Source organism: Saccopteryx bilineata, chromosome 5 (assembly GCF_036850765.1).
Source record: "Saccopteryx bilineata isolate mSacBil1 chromosome 5, mSacBil1_pri_phased_curated, whole genome shotgun sequence".
Classification (NCBI taxonomy): domain Eukaryota; kingdom Metazoa; phylum Chordata; class Mammalia; order Chiroptera; family Emballonuridae; genus Saccopteryx; species Saccopteryx bilineata.
The window spans coordinates 178,062,503-178,082,848 of record NC_089494.1 but is presented as its reverse complement, the minus strand read 5'-3'; the positions used below and the strand labels follow the sequence as shown (position 1 = coordinate 178,082,848).

The 20,346-nt window shown below is 42.1% G+C and overlaps 1 long non-coding RNA gene across 1 annotated transcript in view; it reads left to right on the top strand.

The window, feature by feature from the left end:
- LOC136306822 (uncharacterized) overlaps nt 1–9,187 on the top strand; it is a 33,916-nt gene extending 24,729 nt beyond the window's left edge. Inside the window, exon 3 of the long non-coding RNA XR_010725688.1 lies at nt 9,012–9,187. This is a non-coding gene — a long non-coding RNA (uncharacterized lncRNA). The remainder of the gene's footprint in view (nt 1–9,011) is intronic.
- The last annotated feature ends 11,159 nt before the right edge of the window (nt 9,188–20,346 follow it).

The following is a 20,346-nucleotide window of genomic DNA, read 5'->3' as shown; positions in this document are numbered from 1 at the left end:
ACTCTATTTCCACTCAGCACAGGGCTCTGGGTAAGGCTCAGTCAGAGCTGCTAGCATAATCAGGCGGGCTTTCTGCCCACTCAAAGAACTCTGGCTCTGCCACTCTGTCCGGTAACACAGGCGGGCGCCCACTTCCGGGGCGCTTGGAGGAAACTGTCACTCACTGTCTTCGACCAGGATATCCGGCCAGCAGTCTCACGCTCTGAGTGAAACCCCCAACCGCAGGGAAAAGTTGCAGCGTTGGAATTGAGTCTCGCTCCGTCCCCGTGCGCTGCTTTTGCAAGGCGCTGGGGCGGCTCGAGATTCCGCTTTGGCCCACACAAAGGCCCCTGACTCTGCCCCTCTGTGCGATAACATGGGCGCGCACTGCCGAGGCACTCGGAGGAATTGCTCACTCCTTATCTGCGCGCGAAAACCAGGATATGAGGCCGGCCGCGGTTCCCTCTGAGTGAAACACCCTCCAGCACGGAAAATCTCCACCGTTGGAATTAGTTCTCACTCCCTCCCGTGCGTGGCTTTCCCAGGGCGCTGGGGCTGCCCAGGGACTCTGCCCTCAGCCCACAGAAAGGCCTCTGACCCTGCCTCTCCGTGGGGTAACACGGGCACCCACTCTCGGGGCCTAGGAAGAAATTCTCGCCTACTAACTCCGCGCCGACCAGGAGACCAGGTAAAATGGCCGCTCCGCTTGTCTTTCTTTGTTTGGGTTTGGCGCGAGTGTTAGCCTTGTATTGCCCGGTTGCCACAGGATCAGATTTTCCTCGGCTTGGATCTCCGTGCCACAGCCTGGTTCGGTCGTTTGTGCCACGGCGGCCTGGATCTATTCACCCCCTTTGCCCGCTTCAGTTTCTATATTCACAGTTACCAGAGAAAGCCGCCCTGTTTAGGTTAGTGAGGAAGGAGGAGCATTTCTTACTCCCTATTTCCTTCGGGGTTTGGTTATATATTTAGCCAATTTTTCACTCAATCATACCTTTGGGTGTATTGCGAAGCATCTGGAAGCTCCAAGTATAGGTTTTTCTGTTTCTGGTTGAAGATCTTGTTGAGTTTTGGGGGAGATTTATCGGTATCGCTTCCTACCCCGCCATTACTCTGACGTCATCTCCACAGGAGTCTTTTTGCCTTATACTTTTGTTCCTAAAGCAAGTAAGCACCCTAAGTTTTCATATATGGGTTTTTATTTCTAGTAATAGGACTTTAGTATTATATTTGATTAAAAGCAAGCAGCTGAAAGTCTGAGGGTCGGCAGGATAGTCTTAAAGGGGTAGAGTTAAAAGAACTCTCATTTGATCCTGGTTTTCTTTCTCTCACCACCCCAAACCCACTAAACAAATTAGACTTGATAGAAAAAGTCAAGATTCAACTACATTTTAAAGGACAATTAGAAATGGTTATTGTACCAATTTCATTGATATAACAAATTAGTGTAAAACTTAGTGACTTAAAAACCACAGTCATGCCTGACCTGTGGTGGCGCAGTGGATAAAGCGTCGACCTGGGAACACTGAGGTTGTCGGTTCAAAACCCTGCACTTGTCTGGTCAAGGCATATATGGGAATTGATGCTTCCTGTTCCTCCCCCCTTTCTCTCTCTCTCTCTCTCTCTCTCTCTCTCTCTCCCCCCCTCCCTCTCCCTCCTTCTCCCTCCCTCCCTCCTCTCTAAAATGAATAAATAAAAATAAATACATCAAATGAAAAAAAAAACCTAACCACAGTCACAGGTTTGGAGCTCAAGAGCCTGAAATGGGTCTCTCTGGTCTAAAGGTATAAACAGGGTTGGCTCTTTACTGAAGATTGTAGGCCGAATCTGTTTTCTTGCCCTTTCTACCTTCTAGAGGCCACCAGCATTCCTTGGCTTGTGATCTTCCACCTTCAAAGACATCAATTGCTTCCTCACATCACATCACTTGGACACATTCTTCTGCCTTCTCCTTTCATTTATAAAGACCCTGTGATTATATTGGGCCTACTCAGATATTCCAGGATAATCTCCCCACTTGAAGGCCGGATGACCAACCTTAATTCCACCCACAACCTCAATTCCCCTTGCTATGTAACATAACATATTCACAGGTTCGGGACTGGAACATGGACATTTTGGTGGGGCAGGGAAGGAGCTAGTTTTTAAAAATATTTTGATGTGTTTATTTATTTTGTTTTTTATTCATTTTAGAGAAGAGAGGCAGAGAGAGAGATAGAGAAAGAAGGGGGGCAGGAGCAGAAAGCATCAACTCCCATATGTGCCTTGACTGGGCAAGCTCAGGGTTTTGAACCAACGACCTCAGTGTTCCAGGTCGACGCTTGATCCACTGCGCCACCACAGGTCAGGCGGGATGGAGCTATTTTATAATTCATTGGGTACTTGAGTTTAAGAGCAACTTCTTCCCATCCCTCTCTCTTACTTTGTTCATCCAAAAAATATTTAACCACCCATCTCAAATATCAAGTGTCAAATGGTATAGAAAACTCAAATATACTGAGGATTAGAAATTTTTCAAATAAATTTTCTCACTAATGACTGATTTTCAGGGAAGTGAATGGAAAGTGAAGAAATGGAGAGCATGGCTATCATAGGAAACTAGAAGGTAGGGTATTAGCTGGGAGCAATGATATTCAACCTTCCTCATCTCATGACCCACATAAATGAATTACAGGGGGTTCTTGGGTTACAACACAGTTCTGTACCTACAACAGTGATGTAAACTGAATTTTGGTGCAAATTGAAACACACCCTAGCCCCGTGGTTGGCAAACTCATTAGTGAACAGACCCAAATATCAACAGTACAGCGATTGAAATTTCTTTTGAGAGCCAAATTTTTTAAACTTAAACTGTATGGGTAGGTACATTCCTTATCAAGGTAGTGGCCGCACGTGGTATTTTGTGGAAGAGCCACACTCAAGGGGCCAAAGAGCAGCATGTGGCTTGTGAGCCGCAGTTTGCCAACCACTGCCCTAGCCTAAGTCACTTACTTATTCTAACACAGTTGTAAAATTATAATCTAGAACAGGGGTCTCAAACTCGCGGTTCGCGGGCCGCATGCAGCCCGCCGAACAATTTTGTGCAGCCCGCAGACTAATCCACGAAGTTCAAAATATTTTGGATAAAATTAAGTAAGCCTAGGGGCCTACTTGTATTTTTCATTTCTCTAGCATCCTAGCTAGATATTAGCTTAGTTAAGAGCAGTTGTGATGCGAACTACAGTTACTGGTCGTTTTGTGACACTGATTAAACTGCATGTACGATTGTGCTTGTTGTACTGATTTTTTTTTTGTTTTCAACTGCAGTGAGAAAAGTGTTGCGTAACAGTTGCCTTTTGTAGACCTAGTGCGGCCTGCGGAACGCCTGTGATCTTGCTCTGCAGCCCACATGCTGAGTTGAGTTTGAGACCCCTGATCTATCTAGAACATAAAAATACAACTAAGCCACAGAAAAAGGAAAAGAACATAAATATACTGTTCTGTACACTGTACTGTAGTAACAGAAAAAATGACAAAACATTAGTGTAAAAAAAATTCCTTTATTCTTGTAGTTGGCTTGCACACAGGGGCATTGCAAGGTGGGAGATAGTGACGTATTGGGAGGAGGAAGCTGGAGAGGCAGGAGAACCTGCAGAAGGTGCTGGAGATCCTGGGTCAGGTGAATCAGGATTGGAACATGTAGGAGACACTGGAGATGACTCTGCCTGTACTACAGGTGTTTCGTCTCAAGAAGCAGCTGATGTAGAGGGTACCTGTACCCTCTGTTGCAGGCCTCTCTACCTTCTTAAAGAATTGTTCCAGGCTAGTGTGGGAGGTTGATGACTTCTCTTCCGAAATCTTTCTTAACACGTATCATTTTTAAAAGTTTTTATGGTAATGAGTGTTGTAAACTCGAAATGTCATATGTCAAGACCATTGTAACTTGAGGACCCCCTATACTAAAATTCTGTGGCACACCAAAAATATATATTTTGATAACCTGACAAAAAAATATAGGTGTACTTTTGAGTCATTCACACCAGACAGCTATTGTCGTGTTGGCTATTGTCATATGTTTATTTGACAATCTAATGGAAAATAGGTCAGTGCCCCTGACTAAATAGATATTGCATAGTTAGAAAATTCTTGTGGCACCCTGGTAAAAATTGCTTAGAGAAACTCAGTGTCAAAGGAGAATATATATAAGTATTTTTAATGGGAGAGATTTGAGTGTGTTTATAGTCTAGGCAGTGTTTTTCACCTGCCAGCCCACAGACCGGTCCACTTGAAATTTTGTGCTAGTGGAAAGAGTTAACCACCCTAATGTTTTATGAGGATTATAGACCTAATGATCTTAGTTGAATTTGCTTATGTTCAGGGTAATTTCTGCCTTAGCAGTCCCCAAAATAATTCTCTTATTTTCACCAGTCCCCAAGTATAAAAAAGTTGAAATTCACTGGTCTAGAGGGAGTCATGAGAGAGATGAGATACAGAAAGAGGGATCAATGGATGGAGCCAGTTTCTTCTTAAGACTAGGTAAAAAGTAAGCATATAGTTGACCCTTGAAGAAACACAGGGGCTAGGAGCACTAATCGCCCCTGCCCCATCTGTTTGAAAATCCACATATAACTTTCTTTTTAAAGATTTTATTTATTGCCTGACCTATGGTGGCACAGTGGATAAAGCATTGACCTAGAACACTGAGGTCACCAGTTTGAAACCCTGGGCTTGCCTGGTCAAGGCGTATATGGGAATTGATGCTTCCTGCTCCTCTCCCTCTTCTCTCTTTCTCTCTCTCTCTCTAAAATTAAAAAATATATATTTAAAAAGCTATTAAAAATAAGATTTTTATTTATTGATTTTACAGAGAGAAGAGGGGGTAGTGTGAAGTATCAGCTCATAGTTGCTTCACTTTCGTTGTTCACTGATTGTCATATATATGCCTTGACTGGGCAAGCCCAGAGTTTCAAACCTGCAACCTCAGCATTCCAAGTCTATGCCTTACCCATTGCACAACTACAGGCCAGGCCACATGTAAGTTTTGACTCTCCCCAAACTTAGCTGCTCCTCAGTGTCTTCTTGGGATTGGTTCCAGGACCCCACAGATACCAAAATCTGAAGATGCTCAAGTCCCCTATGTAAACGGATGTAGATCAGCCTGACCAGGCAGTGGTGCAGTGGATAGAGCATTGGACTGGGACACGGAAGACCCAGGTTCGAAACACCGAGGTTGCTTGCTTGTGTGCGGGCTCATCTGGTTTGAGCAAGACTCACCAGCTTGAGCCCGAGGTCACTGGCTTGAGCAAGGGGTCACTCGGTCTGCTGTAGCCCCCCAGTCAAGGCACATATGAGAAAGCAATCGATAAACAACTAAGGTGCCACAATAAAGAATTGATGCTTCTCATTTCTCTCCCTTCCTGCCAGTCTGTCCCTATCTGTCCCTCTCTGTGTCTCTGTCACAAACAAAGAAAGAAGGAAAGAAAATGATGTAGATCAATGCATAGAGTTGGCCCTCTGCATTGGCAGACTCCTAACAATGGATATAAAATAGTACAGGTATTGTTGGGCAAATAAGTTTGTAGAATTTGTGTTATTTGGTTTTGCTCACTTTTAATTAAAAATGGCGCTGCCCACGTGGGGCGGTTGGTTACCTTCATGCTTGGGGAAGAGCTTGGTTATGCTAAGGTGTGCTGGGGGAGGGATTGTCCTGCTGAAAGGTTTTAAAAGGAGGAACTAAGGCCATTTTGAGGAGGAGGAGACCACGTTCCAGGAGAGACAGGACACGTGGATGTAGAGAAGGGAGGCAGCCAAAATGGAGGCATGCAGAGGGGACTGAGAGAGGCTGATGAGGCCTTTGATTCTAGGAAAAAACCAGAGAAAGTCAGTGGCTTTGGGAGCCCTGAATGGAAAGGGAAGTGTTTTCCTGCTGTGTATATTTTCTCGCCTGCCAGTTGCGAGCAGGAATAAAAGATGGCCCACCAGTTATTGGCTCTGTTGCTTCGTTACCGTCTGTCCAAATCAAATAAAAACCTGCATGGGCCAGGCGGCTATGATGGTGGCTACAGCTACTGGTCCTACAGGTATTTATTGAAAAAATATGCTTATAAATGGGCCTGTGCAGTTAAAACTTGTATTGTTCAAGGGTCAACTATACTTGAACAAGGGGTACTCTTACCTGACACTCAAGGGAAGAAAATTAGAATGGGTAAAAATGGAGATAAATTTTCGGTGGAAGGAGGCAGGAAGTTGACCATTATTACTAAATGCTCACAACTTAGTAAAATAGGAAGGAAGACTATGTGATGGCAATGAGCTGTGCAAGAGAAAAGTAGGTACTTTGGAATTACTGAAGAGGAAAACTAATCAAAGAAAAGAATAAAAGCCCTTGTCAAGGGCCTAAGTAAGGTAGGAGATCATGCATTTGTAGGGGCAATCTTCCATGTAGTTGTACGATTCTTTCCCTTCAGCCTTTAGATCCTTTATGTGTGTTTAATACTGTTGGTGAAATAAGTTTGTAAATATGATATATATGTTTGCTGGCTTATAGTTTGCACTGGGTGTGGGAAATAGTCTGTAAACAGGCAGGGTTGTTATAGCCTAAGGCTTAGTTTTAAGACTAAGGCTTTCCCACCCTTTTAATACTAAGATCATTTCAAAACTAAGCTTTTCCCCACACCCTGGACTGTTGCATGATCTGGGGTGATGCACTCTCATGAGGAATCTCATTTATGTCTCAGATAAGTGTCTTTGTATCAGAAACTTCTGTGTTTGTATATTGGATTAAAAGTTTTGATTTCTACACTATAAAATGGAGCCGAGGAGCTCAGAGAAAGGCCACGTGGAGGAGAGAAGCAGCCAAGATGGCAGAGTGCTGAAGGAGAAGCCAGTTTGTATAGAGTTTGTGCAGAGAGAAGGAGATGGGGAACAGGTGAATAAGGCTGCTGGTGAGGTAGAAACCTTTGATTCTAGGAAACTCGGATAAGTCAGTGGCTTTGGGAGCCCTGAATGGAAAGGGAAATGTTTTCCCACTGTGTGTATTTCTCGCTTGCCTAGTGCAAGCTAGGATTAAAGCTAATGGTTCACCAGTTCTTGGCTTCGGTGTTTCATTACCGTCTGTCCAAATCAAGTGCAAACTTGAATGGACCAGGTGGCTGTGATGGTGGCCGTGGCTACCGGCTTTACAAATACCCACAGGATTTGTTAATTGAGGCTTTTGTTGCTAATGTGTGAAAATGTATGTAAAATCAGTCCTTTTAGAAAATGGTACACTTTAGTACATTATGTCTCTTGGTGATTTTTTTTTGTGTGTAAAATCAACAGCTCTTCCTCAAAAATTAATGTTCCATCTGTAAAGCCAGTAGCAACAGCCACCATCACATCCGACTGGCCCATGCAGTTTTGCATTTGATTCGGACAGACGGTAATGAAACAACAGAGCTGAGAACTGGTGGGCCATTAGCTTTAATCCTAGCTTGCACCAGGCAAGCAAGAAATACACACAGTGGGAAATCACTTCACTTTCCATTCAGGGCTCCCAAAGCCACTGACTCATCTGAGTTTTCCTAGAATCAAAGGTTTGTACCTCACCAGCCTTATTCACCTCTGTTCTCCATCTCCTCTCTCTGCACCGACTCTTCACAAACTGGCTTCTCCTTCAGCACTCTGCCATCTTGGCTGCCTCTCTGCTGCAATGCTAATTTCAGGAACAGAGAGAGAGAGAGACAGACAGAAAGAGAGAGAGAGAGAGCCCCGGTTTGCCCCATTTTATAGTGCAGAAATCAAAACCTTTAAGCCAATTACAAATAAGGAAGTCTCTAATACAAAGTCACTTATCTGAGGCATAAATGGGATTCCTCATAAGAGTGCACCACCCCACATCATTCCACAGTCAAGGGTGTGGGGAAAAGCTTAGTTTTCAAAAGATCTTAGTCTTAAAAGGGAGGGAAAGGCTTAGTCTTAAAACTAAGCCTTAGGTTATAGTGACTTTGCTGGCTTACAACTTGTCTCCTACACCAGTGGTCCCCAACCCCTAGGCCACAGACCGGTAGCGGTCTGTGGGCAATTTGGTACCGGTCCGCAGAGAAAGAATAAATAACTTACGTTATTTCTGTTTTATTTATATTTAAGTCTGAACAATGTTTTATTTTTTAAAAATGACCAGATTTCCTGTTACATTCGTCTAAGACTCACTCTTGACGCTTGTCTCATAAGTTCGACGATTATATTTAAAAATACCCCAGTTTTAAACAATCGAATAAAAAAGAATGGGAAGAGGCCCTGGCCAGTTGGCTCAGTGGTAGAGCATCAGCCTGGCGTGCAGCAGTCCCGGGTTCGATTCCTGGCCAGGGCACACAGGAGAAGCGCCCATCTGCTTCTCCACCCCTCCCCCTCTCCGTCCTCTCTGTCTCTTTCTTCCCCTCCGGCAGCCAGGGCTCCATTGGAGCAAAGTTGGCCCTGGGAGCTAGAGGTGGCTCTATGGCCTCTGCCTCAGGCACTAGAATGGCTCTGGTTGCAACAGAGCAATGCCCCAGATGGGCAGAGCATTGCCCCCTGGTGGGCATACTGGGTGTATCCCAGTCGGGCACATGCGGGAGTCTGTCTGACTGCCTCCCCGTTTCCAACTTCAGAAAAATACAAACCCCTCCCCCCCCCAAAAAAAATGGGAAGAGGACATGAACAGACACTTCTCTTAGGAAGAAATACAAATGGCCAACAGATATATAAAAAGATGCTCATCATCATTAATTATTAGAGAAATGCAAATCAAAACTATAATGAGATACCACCTCACACCTGTTAGATTAGCTATTATTAACAAGACAGGTAATAGCAAATGTTGGAGAGGCTGTGGAGAAGAAGGAACCCTCATTCACTGTTGGTGGGACTGTAAAGTAGTACAACCATTATGGAAGAAAGTATGGTGATTCCTCAAAAAACTGAAAATAGAACTACCTTATGACCCAGCAATCCTCTACTGGGTATATACCCCAAAAACTCAGAAACACTGATAGGTAAAGACACATGCAGCCCCATGTTCATTGCAGCATTGTTCACAGTGGCCAAGATATGGAAACAACCAAAAAGCCCTTCAATAGATGACTGGATAAAGAAGATGTGGCACATATACACTATGGAATACTACTCAGCCATAAGAAATGATGACATCGGAACATTTACAGCAAAATTGTGGGATCTTGATAACATTATATGGAGTGAAATAAGTAAATCAGAAAAAAACAAGAACTGCATTATTCCATACATAGGTGAGACACAAAAATGAGACTCATGGATATGGACAAGAGTGTGGTGGTTAGGGGGGGGAGAGGAGCAGGAGGGAGAGGGGGAGGGGGAGGGGCACAAAGAAAACTAGATAGAAGGTGACAGAGGACAATCTGACTTTGGGTGATGGGTATGCAACATAAGTGAATGACAAGATAACCTGGACATGTTTTCTTTGAACATATGTACCCTGATTTATTGATGTCACCTCATTAAAATTAATAAAAAATTTTAAAAACCAGTTTTTACGCTGGTCACATAATTTTATTTTGTGTATTTATCCGTCCCACCCTAAAGGCTGGTCCGTGAAAATATTTTCTGACATTAAAATGGTCCGTGGCCCAAAAAAGGTTGGGGACCACTGTCCTACACCCAATGCAAACTATAAGCGACCAAACATATATATATATTTACAAATTTCTTTGACCGACACTATCTCAAGAAACTTAACAAAATAAAAGTGTCAAATAAAGCGTGTACAGAAAGAAATGAGGCATTTTGAATCTAATCAAGATTCACTTGATTCAGTAGATCAGGCTCTGAGCTTAGTTTATGGATAAAACTTAGATGATTTTCATACTTTGTTTTTTCCCCAGAAGTCATTAAGTCTGTAAGACTAAGAAACTGCTTGAGTTAGAGAGGCTGACCTTACCCACTCACATTTTTAACACTATCCTTCTACCTCTAGTCCTCATTTCCAACTGAGGATGCCTCAGAAGGTTCAGAAGGTTAGACCTAGTGTTCAGAACACACGGTCTAAAAAAGCCAAAAGTCTAGAGCATATTAATACTGAAACCTCAAAAGAGTAATAGTCATGTTTAAAACAATCCAAAATATATATAAATATATTAAGGACACATATAAAGAGAGGCACTCAGAGAATCTGGCCTTACAGCAGGCATGTGATAAACATGAGAATTTCGGTTGCCTGACATCTCAGTCTAAGCCAGCAATGTGCTTAGGGCTGCCTGAAGAACCTCTATATACAGGTTTACCTGAAAGATGGAAACGTACTGTCCAGAGCTGTGGGAGAATGCAAGTTGGCAAAGCCTTCGCAGTTTAAGGCTTAAGCTAAAGGATTTCCCCCACAACTCCATATTGGCTATGAAGCTGATGAGTATCTGTACCCGTCCCATCTCCTTACCTCCCTTGCTTAAGTTGCTAGAAGCAATATACATGCCCTTCCTCTCACCCTTTGTTTGTTCTGATGTTGGTTGATTTCAATTATGCATGGTGGGGGGATTCCTGGCATTAAGAGAATTCCTGTTTATGCCTCAGATTTGTGACTTTGTATTGGAGACTTCCTTATCTGTATATGGCTCTGCAGGGGGGAGGGGGGACAAGGGGCTTTGCCATCCTTTTTCCGCTCTGAGTTTATTTCTTCATTCCGTATCATTCTCACTCAGGACCTGGACCTGGATAATTACTAGCCACACTGGTCCCCAGCACAGAACAAAGCAGTTGCCTTTTCCTTATCTCACTGATCAGACCATAGAAGTTGATCATGCTTTTAATAGCTTTATTGAAATATAGTTTGCCTGACCTATGTTGGCGCAGTGGATAAAGCATCGACCTGGAATACTGAGGTTGCTGGTTCAAAACGCCAGGCTTGCCTGGTACAGGCACATTATAAGAAGTAACTACTATGAGTTTATGCTTTCCGCTCCTACCCCCCTTTCTCTCTTCCTATCCTCTCTTCAAAATAAATAAAAATTTTAAATATATACAGTGGTTCCTCGTCTATCATGGGGGTTAGGTTCCAGAACTCCCCACGGTAGGCAAAAATCCGATAGGCAAACATCTGCAAAGTAGCGACTTTATATTTATTTTATTATTTATATATTTTTAAGGCTTTATAAACCTGCCCACACTCTTATAAACCCTTCCAACACTTACCTTGCTTATTTTACCGCAAAAATAATTAAAATAATACATAAAAATACCTATGTACTGCAAAATTCTGCGATATAGCGAAAAATCCACAATACAAAATTAGATTTATACAATTTTAAAATCTGTGATACAGTGAGACTGTGAAAAGTGAACCGTGATATGTGGACAACTGTGTGTGTGTGTGTGTGTGTGTGTATAATTGACTTAAAAAATTGCACTTAAAGAGTGTACAATTTGATAAGTTGACATATGTATACATACACCCATGAAACTATCACCAAAATCAAGATAATGAACATAGGCATTACCACAAATGTCCTTGTGCTCTTTTGTAAACCTTTCTCTTGCTCCACCCCTCTCTCCTCATCCATAGGAAACCATTGATCTGTTTTGTCACTATAGATTAATTTGCATTTTCTAGAATGTTATTTTTTTCTTTTTTTTAAAGATTTTATTCATTATAGAGAGGAGAGAGAGAGAGAGAGAGAGAGAGAGAGAGAGAGAAGGGGGGAGGAGCAGACAGCATCAACTTCCATATGTGCCTTGACCAGGCAAGCCCAGGGTTTTGAACCGGCAACCTCAGCATTTCCAGGTTGACGCTTTATCCACTGCGCCACCACAGGTCAGGCCTAGAATGTTATTTAAATAAAATCATACAGTATGCCCTCTTGTCTGACTTTGAGATTTATCTATGTTGTGAGTTTTAATAGTTCATTATTTTTTTCTAATTTTATTTTTATTTAATTTTTTTACAGAGACAGAAAGTCAGAGTGAGGGATAGACAGGGACAGACAGACAGGAACAGAGAGATGAGAAGCATCAATCATTAGTTTTTCGTTGTGCATTGCAACACCTTAGTTGTTCATTGATTGCTTTCTCATATGTGCCTTGACCATAGGCCTTCAGCAGACCGAGTAACCCCTTACTTGAGCCAGCAACCTTAGGTCCAAGGTGAATTTTTGCTCAAACCAGATGAGCCCACGCTCAAGCTGGCGACCTCGGGGTCTCGAACCTGGGTCTTCCGCATTCCAGTCCGATGCTCTATCCACTGTGCCACCGCCTGGTCAGGCAATAGTTCATTATTTTTTTACTGTTGAATAATATTACTTGTATGGCTATCATCACAATTTATTTATCCATTCACCTGTAAGTGAACATTTGAGTTCTTTCCAGGTTTTTTCTATACCTAAGGTGACCAATTGTCTTCCTTTAGGGAGGACAGTCCTTCTTTTGTAAGTTCCATCCTCCTTCGAAAAGTGTCCTACATGTCCTACTTTTTGATATTGGAAGACTAACTGTAAATGTCCGTATTCGATCAATGCAGAGTCGATCCATTGTGTGTGATGTGAGGTATTTGTATCTAAATAAGCACTTTTTTCTTACAATTATTATTAAAAATTAATAGGTATGTAAGCATAATTATAATATATTACAAATGTTTTTATTATGCATTTATATTATAGTGTATTGTTGCAATGAATAAAATGTTTTTTATTTACAATATTCTTCTATTTATTTTTGTCCTTTTCATTATAAAATAGTTGATCACCTTACTATAACAAATGCAGTTGTTATGAATATTCTTGTATAGGTGTTTGTATGAGCACATACTTTCATTACTCTTGGGCAAATGGCTAGGAGTAGAATGGTTGGATCATATGGTAGGAATGTTTTTTTTCTTTTTTATTTATTTTTCTTTTATTTTCTTTTTTTTTTGCATTTTTCTGAAGCTGGAAACAGGGAGAGACAGTCAGAACAGACTCCTGCTTGCGCCTGACCGGGATCCACCCGGCACTCTTTTTTATTTTTTTAAGCTGATCTTAAATTTTATTTTCCAGCAAGTAACATATGCCACCCAGGTGCCCCAGACCTCTGTTTTTTTCATTTTTAAGATATTTATTGGCCCTGGCTGGTTGGCTCGGTAGTAGAGCGTCGGCCTGGCGTGCGGAAGTCCCGGGTTCAATTCCCAGCCAGGGCACACAGGAGAGGCGCCCATCTGCTTCTCCACCCCTCCCCCTATCCTTCCTCTCTCTCTCTCTCTCTCTCTCTCTCTCTCTCTCTCCCCCTCCCGCAGCCGAGGCTCCATTGGAGCAAAAGATGGCCTGGGCGCTGGGGATGGCTCCTTGGCCTCTGCCCCAGGCGCTAAAGTGGCTCTGGTCGCGACAGAGCGTCGTCCCTGGTGGGCAGAGCATCGCCTCCTGGTGGGTGTGCGGAGTGTATCCGGTCAGGCGCATGCGGGAGTCTGTCTGACTGCCTCCCCGTTTCAAGCTTCAGGAAAAAAAAAGAAAAGAAAAAAAAAGATATTTATTGGTTTTAGAGAAGAGAAAGAGAGAGAAAGGGGGGAGGAACAGGAAGCATTAACTTCCTCTTATGTATCTTGACTGGTTAAGTGCAGGGTTTCGAACTGATGACCTCAGCATTCCAGGTATCCACTGCACAACCATAGGTCAAGCTGGGTTTTTTTTTGCTTTGTTTTTTTTTCCTAAAGAAAATGACAAACTGTTTTCCCAGGTCCCATTTTACATTCCCACCAGTTGTGTAAGAGAGTTTCAGTTCCTCCTGACTTGTTATGGTCAGTCTATTCAATCTTAGCCATCCTAATAGGTATGTAGTGGTATCTTGTTGCCATTTTAATTTGCATTTCCCTAGTGACTAATGATGTTTAGCATCTTTTCATGTGCTACTTTGCCATCTGGATAGCTTCTTTGAAGAAATATCTCTTTATAATTTTCCCCCATTGTTTATTGGGTTTATTTTGTCAATATTTGTTTACAGGCAACAGAGATTAAACATGTACAGCAACCTTAAAAGATTTAAAAAAACTAATAAAGTGATAACAAGGTAACATATACATAGAAGGAAATAAAAAAAGCATGAAGGAGTTTACTTTGTGAGATGGTGGAATTTAAGGGTTGACTATATAAGCCTAAGTATTATATTTGTTTTTTTTAAATAGCTAGCAGAGCTACCTCAACTCATATCGGCTAGTCCTAAGGCATTAACAGAACTAACAGTGCAGGCAGTAGTGTGCTTGAGCTGGCTTATGCTGCTTTATGAAGGCTGATTTAAAAATTTTTAGGAATTTTGCATGCTGACTGTTAACACATAAACAACCATTATCAAAATTTATATAATCTTACAATTATTATTAAAATTCAATATATGACTAAATAATAAATAATCAAAACTCATTTCCTAGTCATTTACTATTATCTGTGCTTTTGTAGTTATGTGTATTATATCCACATTGTGGGAGTATCATATTATAGTTTAATAGTATATACTGCTTTCTAATTCTGTGTTCAGTGATGTCCTGTGGTAACTGGAAAATAGGCACAGTGGCAGTATTTGCCCTTGAGAAATTTGCAAACACCACAATTAGAGTTTTGTTTACTTTTTTTCTTTCTTGGAGAATGAATTGTCAAACATTTACCTGCACACCAGTAGTAGCAGGACCCTTCAAACTGCACTTACTTATTGTCCATGCTGAACAACTGGCGCTTCTCATGGAGAATTCACTTTGTGAAACACTTAATTCTTCAAGAATAAATCAATATTTTTGCTACAAAATAAAGCTCATTTTCCTTCCTGTTTTTTTTTTATTCTAGATTCCCTAAGATTGAGAATGCCAAAGTCCAATGGATTAAAAGGAGGATGCGGATACATTATTTTTGAGGTCCCAAGTGAAAAAGTACATAAAATATTCAAGTAGAACTAGAAGGGCTGTTAAATACAAAAAAAAAAAAAAGTAATTGACAAAAATATAGAAAAGGCAAACAGTTCAGCACCAAATTTCTATTTATGTAAGAATAAGGAAAACTAGATTAAAATGAAAGTATATAAATGATTATAGAAGAGGAGAGTTTATTCTAAAACCCTAATCAGCTTAACCAGGTGGTGGTGCAGTGAATACAGCATAGGACTGGGAGTTGGTAGAACCAGTTTCGAAACCCCAAAGTCGCAGGCTTGAGTGCGGGCTCAGTGGCATGAGCGCGGGGTTGCTGGCTTGAGCATGGTATCATGGACACTACCCATGGTCACTAGCTTGAGTCCCAGAGGTCACTGGCTTGAGCCCAAGGTTGCTGGCTTGAACTTGCTCTGCTGTAGCCCCCTGGTCTACATATGAGGCACATATGAAAATGCAATCAATGAACAACTAAGGTGCCACAATGAAGAATTGATGGTTCTCATCTCTCTCCCTTCCTGTTTGTCCCTATCTGTCTCTCTCTCTGACTCTGTCTCTGTCAAAATAAAAAAATAAAACCCTAATCTTTTTAAAGGTGGATGAAATACACTGCTCACAAAAATTAGGGGATATTTTATTACCTCATATTCTTTTTTTTTTCTTTTTTCTTTTTTTTTAATTATTTATTTATTGATTGATTTTTTTTTTTTAGAGAGGAGAAGGAGAGAGAGAGAGAGAGAGAGAGAGAGAAGGGGGGAGGAGCTGGAAGCATCAACTCCCATATGTGCCTTGACCAGGCAAGCCCAGGGTTTCGAACCGGCGACCTCAGCATTTCCAGGTCGACGCTTTATCCACTGCGCCACCACAGGTCAGGCATTACCTCATATTCATTTTGAAATATCCCCTAACTTTTGTGAGTAGTACATCTGCATAACCACTCTGTGAGTTAAGCAAAAGTTATTAACATTTCATCATTCTATTGAAGACTTACAAGGTGACTGGCATGTAAATAGGAAGCAGAATCAGACAGGTTAAATAACTTGTCCAAGTTGACAAGACCAGTAATTACAAGTCCTGTGATTCTAACGTCAGCATTCTTTTCATTACAGTATGATGCTTCCTATTAACTAATATTTGGTCCATTACTGTACATTCCTAATGATTTTCCTTGCTTCTACTCTACTCTATCTTGTATATCAGTATCAGACTAAACACAGCTTTATTAAAAGGTACTAAAATAAAGAAGTTTTCAGTGGTTTCCCATTGTATAGAGAATAAAAAAATCAAAATTTTTATTTCTGCTTTTACATATAAAATCTTTAATGAAACTAGGCTCCTCATGTTCTCTTCAAACATACTTTTAACTTTCCTGAGATAATGCCTTTGTTTTTAACAGTATTTCCTTTATTTGAGTTATAAATGCCTGAGTGAGAGTTAGTGGACAAGACCTGAACATTTATTATATATTATATATAAATAATATATATATATATCATATCTAGATGCATTACTATATTTATTGTATATTTATAGTTTAACTATAGACTAAACATATGTACAATTACTATTGTGTGTGTTTTCATGGAGAGGGGACAGGGAGCATCCAGTAAGATTACTGATACTAAAAATGAGTACTTTGCAGTTCCACTTCTGTCAGTAAACAAGTAGCTTTTGTTTTTGTTTTTTAAAGGGACAGAGAGAGAGTCAGAGAGAGAGAGAGAGATACATAGGGACAGACAGACAGGAACGGAGAGAGATGAGAAGCATCAATGATCAGTTTTTCATCGCAACACCTTAGTTGTTCATTGATTGCTTTCTCATATGTGCCTTGGGCCTTCAGCAGACTGAGTAACCCCTTGCTCGAGCCAGCAACCTTGGGTCCAAACTGGTGAGCTTTTTTGCTCAAGCCAGATGAGCCTGCGCTCAAGCTGGTGACCTCGGGGTCTTGAACCTGGGTCCTCTGCATCCCAGTTCGACACTCTATCCACTGCGCCACCGCCTGGTCAGGCCACAAGTAGGTTTTGACACCTCTCTGCTGAGAAAAACTAGAAAAGGTGGGCCAAAGCAAAAACACACACACATAAAAAAAAGCCCCACAAACAAAACAAAAAAACCCTTCACATCTGTTTAAAGGCATTGGAAAGCTACCAAATAGGTGAAGATTGTATGGCCAAGTTTATTGGAGAGAGAGTTAGTTTAGAGAGAAGCTTACAGCATTTCAGGCCCCATTTTTTCTGGAGGTATCAGTCTCTTTCAGCTGAGAAGGTGAACAGTTCTCTGCAAGCTAACAGATCTAAGTGTGGGTGGGAAAGGAGACAAACTGAAGTTTAGGCTTCACCAAGGAACAGATAAACACATCAGTCCTTCAGCTGAGATCCTGTAGGGCTGTACCCCAAAAGACAAGAATGAACTGAAAATAGATCAGAACTGGAAGGCACTGAGTCATCTGACACCTTAACTGCATGGTAGTGATCTGAGTCTGCTATTGGCCCTTAGTTTAGCTGCCTAATAAAAGAAAAAAAAAAACTCTAAAGAAAAAATCTCTATTCAGAACCTTAAAATACCTCTACAATATTTTATATACTATATCCACCACACATAAAAAATAATCAGGTATATGAGAAGATGTGACAAAAAACAGCAATAGATCATAAAACAATCCAGAGGGATTATGAAATGAAGATTTAAAAATACTATGATTAATATGTTCAGGAATATAAAATATAGGAGTAAGAATAGAGAATGGAAACAAAGAACCAAATGGAAATTCTATAAATGAAAGGCATGAATAAAAAACCCAATGTATGGATTTAATAGACAAAATTAGGATATTGGAAGAAGTTCAGAAGAAAATATGCAGATTTACAGAAATGTTAAAGTGAGAGCTTCTAGTCAAGATGGCAAAGTAGGGCCCTGGCTGGTTGGCTCAGTGGTAGAGCATCAGCCTGGCGTGCAGGAGTCCTGCGTTCGATTCCCGGCCAGGGCACACAGGAGAAGCGCCCATCTGCTTCTCCACCCCTCTCCCTCTCCTTCCTCTCTGTCTCTCTCTTCCCCTCCCGCAGCTGAGGCTCCATTGGAGCAAAGATGGCCCGGGTGCTGAGGATGGCTCTGTGGCTTCTGCCTCAGGCACTAGGATGGCTCTGGATGCAACAGAGCGATGCCCCAGAGGGGCAGAGCATCGCCCCCTGGTGGGCATGCTGGGTGGATCCCGGGCGGGCGCATGCAGGAGTCTGTCTGACTGCCTCCCTGTTTCCAGCTTCGGAAAAATGAAAAAAAAAAATGGCTAAGTAGGTAAATGCTGTCCTTGCTTCCTCCTGTGACTACAGTAAAATTACAACTAAATTATAGAACAGTTAAGGAGAACCATTTGAAGACTAGCTGAACAGAACTCCTATAACTAAAGATATAAAGAAGAAGCCACATCAAGATTGGTAGGAGGGGCGGAGACAAAATGGGCTGGTCCCACACCCAGATGCGGCAGTTGAGAATCAAAGGAATATCTTGATTGCAGACAACACCCCTGAGGAAGGGTCCCATACCCACATTGGGCCCCCCAGCCCTGAGCACCAGTGCTGGGAAGAGGAGTCCCCACAACATCTGACTGTGAAAATTGGTGGAGATGCCATCCACATGACAGAGGGCTGCTGGAATTCCAGGCTTCCTCTTAAAGGGCCAGTGCACAGAATCACACTAAAAACTCCAGTGAAAAGACAGCAGCTTGAGAGGAACCACAGGCATACAGGGAGAAAATGAATTGTGTGACTTCAAGATGAGGGCTAGAGGGAGAGCTGCCATTATTCCTGTGTTAAGCCCTCCCCCCTCCCCATGACCTATAGGTACCATTCTAAATCTGCATTACCCTGGTGAATGAACATTGATCGCCCCACCATGGTGACTCCCTAAGACACTATTGCACCCAACTCATGTACCGCTAGAGGTTCTTTCAGCAACTATACCTAACAGGTATGGGCCTCAGCCCATAACTGCCGACTTTTGTAATAATCCTCAAAAGTGTGCAGGCTTCAGGAATGCAGTAGCTGACCTCAGTGTACCATGTGCTCCTTGTTGAGCTGTTCCACGCCCACTACTGGTGGCAGCTGACCTTGTTTCATAGTGTGGCCTCTCCCACGTACCAAGAGCAGACTGCTTTGTAGCTTCTACCAGGTGGCCTCAGGCAGGGAGGGAACGGGCAGCGGCTGACCTGCACTTGCACTAGAGACCCTCACAAGAGGCCCCAGAATCAACACACATGGTGGCTGGTTCCAGACTGAAAGAGAGCACCACCTGATCAGCTACACAAACAGCACACTCAAAGGGTGGTCTTGGCAAGTACTAGAGCCCTGCTAGCACTAATCCCATCCCATAGGGTCAGCCCACATAGAGCATTGTGTATTCTGTGGTTGTGGCCAACTCTCACAGCCAGTCAACCTGAGGATCAACCCCAACCACTGATGTGACAACAGCAATCAAGGCTGAACTACAACAGGAGGGCACACACAACCCCTACATTGGGAAGTCCCAGAGCATCTAGCTCTGGTGATCAGGAAGACTGAGCCACTGGGCCTCACAGTAAACCTAATGCATAAGGCCCCCTTGCCAGGATCAGGAGATGTAGCAGATCTAGCTAATACAGAGAAACAGGCAGCCAAAGTGAGAAGACAAACAGCCTATATAAGAACAGGAGGAATGTACATGGATTAAGTACTCCAATCAAAGGACACAGGATAGCTAAATGAAGAAAACAAGATTCATAACATATGTTGCCTACAAGAGGCCCTCATGAGATCAAAAGACACAGAGCCTGAAAATAAAGGGATAGAAAAAGATATTTCATGCAAATGGAAATGAAAAGCAAAAAGCTGGGGTAGCACCCTAGCTGGTTGGCTCAGTGGATAGAGTGTCAGCCTGCCGTGTGAATGTCCTGGGTTTGATCCCTGGTCAGGGTACACATGAGACGTGACCATCTGCTTCTCTTCCCCTCACTCTCACCCTTCTCTCTTCTGTAGCCAGTGGCTTGATTGGTCCAAGCATCAGCCCCAGGTGCTGAGGAAAGCTTGGTTGGTCCAAGTGCTGGTCTCAGGCACTGTGGATAGCTCGGTTGATTTGAGCATGGGTCCCAGACAGGGTTGCCATGTAGATTTCATTTTAGGTCTATATCTGAAAGAATTGAATGCAGAGACTCAAACAGATATCTGTACACCATGTTCATGGCCAAAAAGATTGGAGACAACCCAAGTGTCTATCAACAGATGAACAGACAAACAAAATCTATTATATACATTCAGTAGAATATTATTCAGCCATAAAAGGAAGTAAAGTTTTGAAATATGCTATAACATGAATGAACCTTCAAAACATCATTTTTGGAAGACTTCAGTGTAATGGCTGTTGAACAAACAAGTCTACCTGCCCCACTTTTAAATTTATATTTCCATTTCTGTAAATTTCCATGTAAAAATGCATTCTTTGTCTTTTTTTTTTAATAAATTTTTATTAATGGTAATGGGATGACATTAATAAATCAGGGTACATAT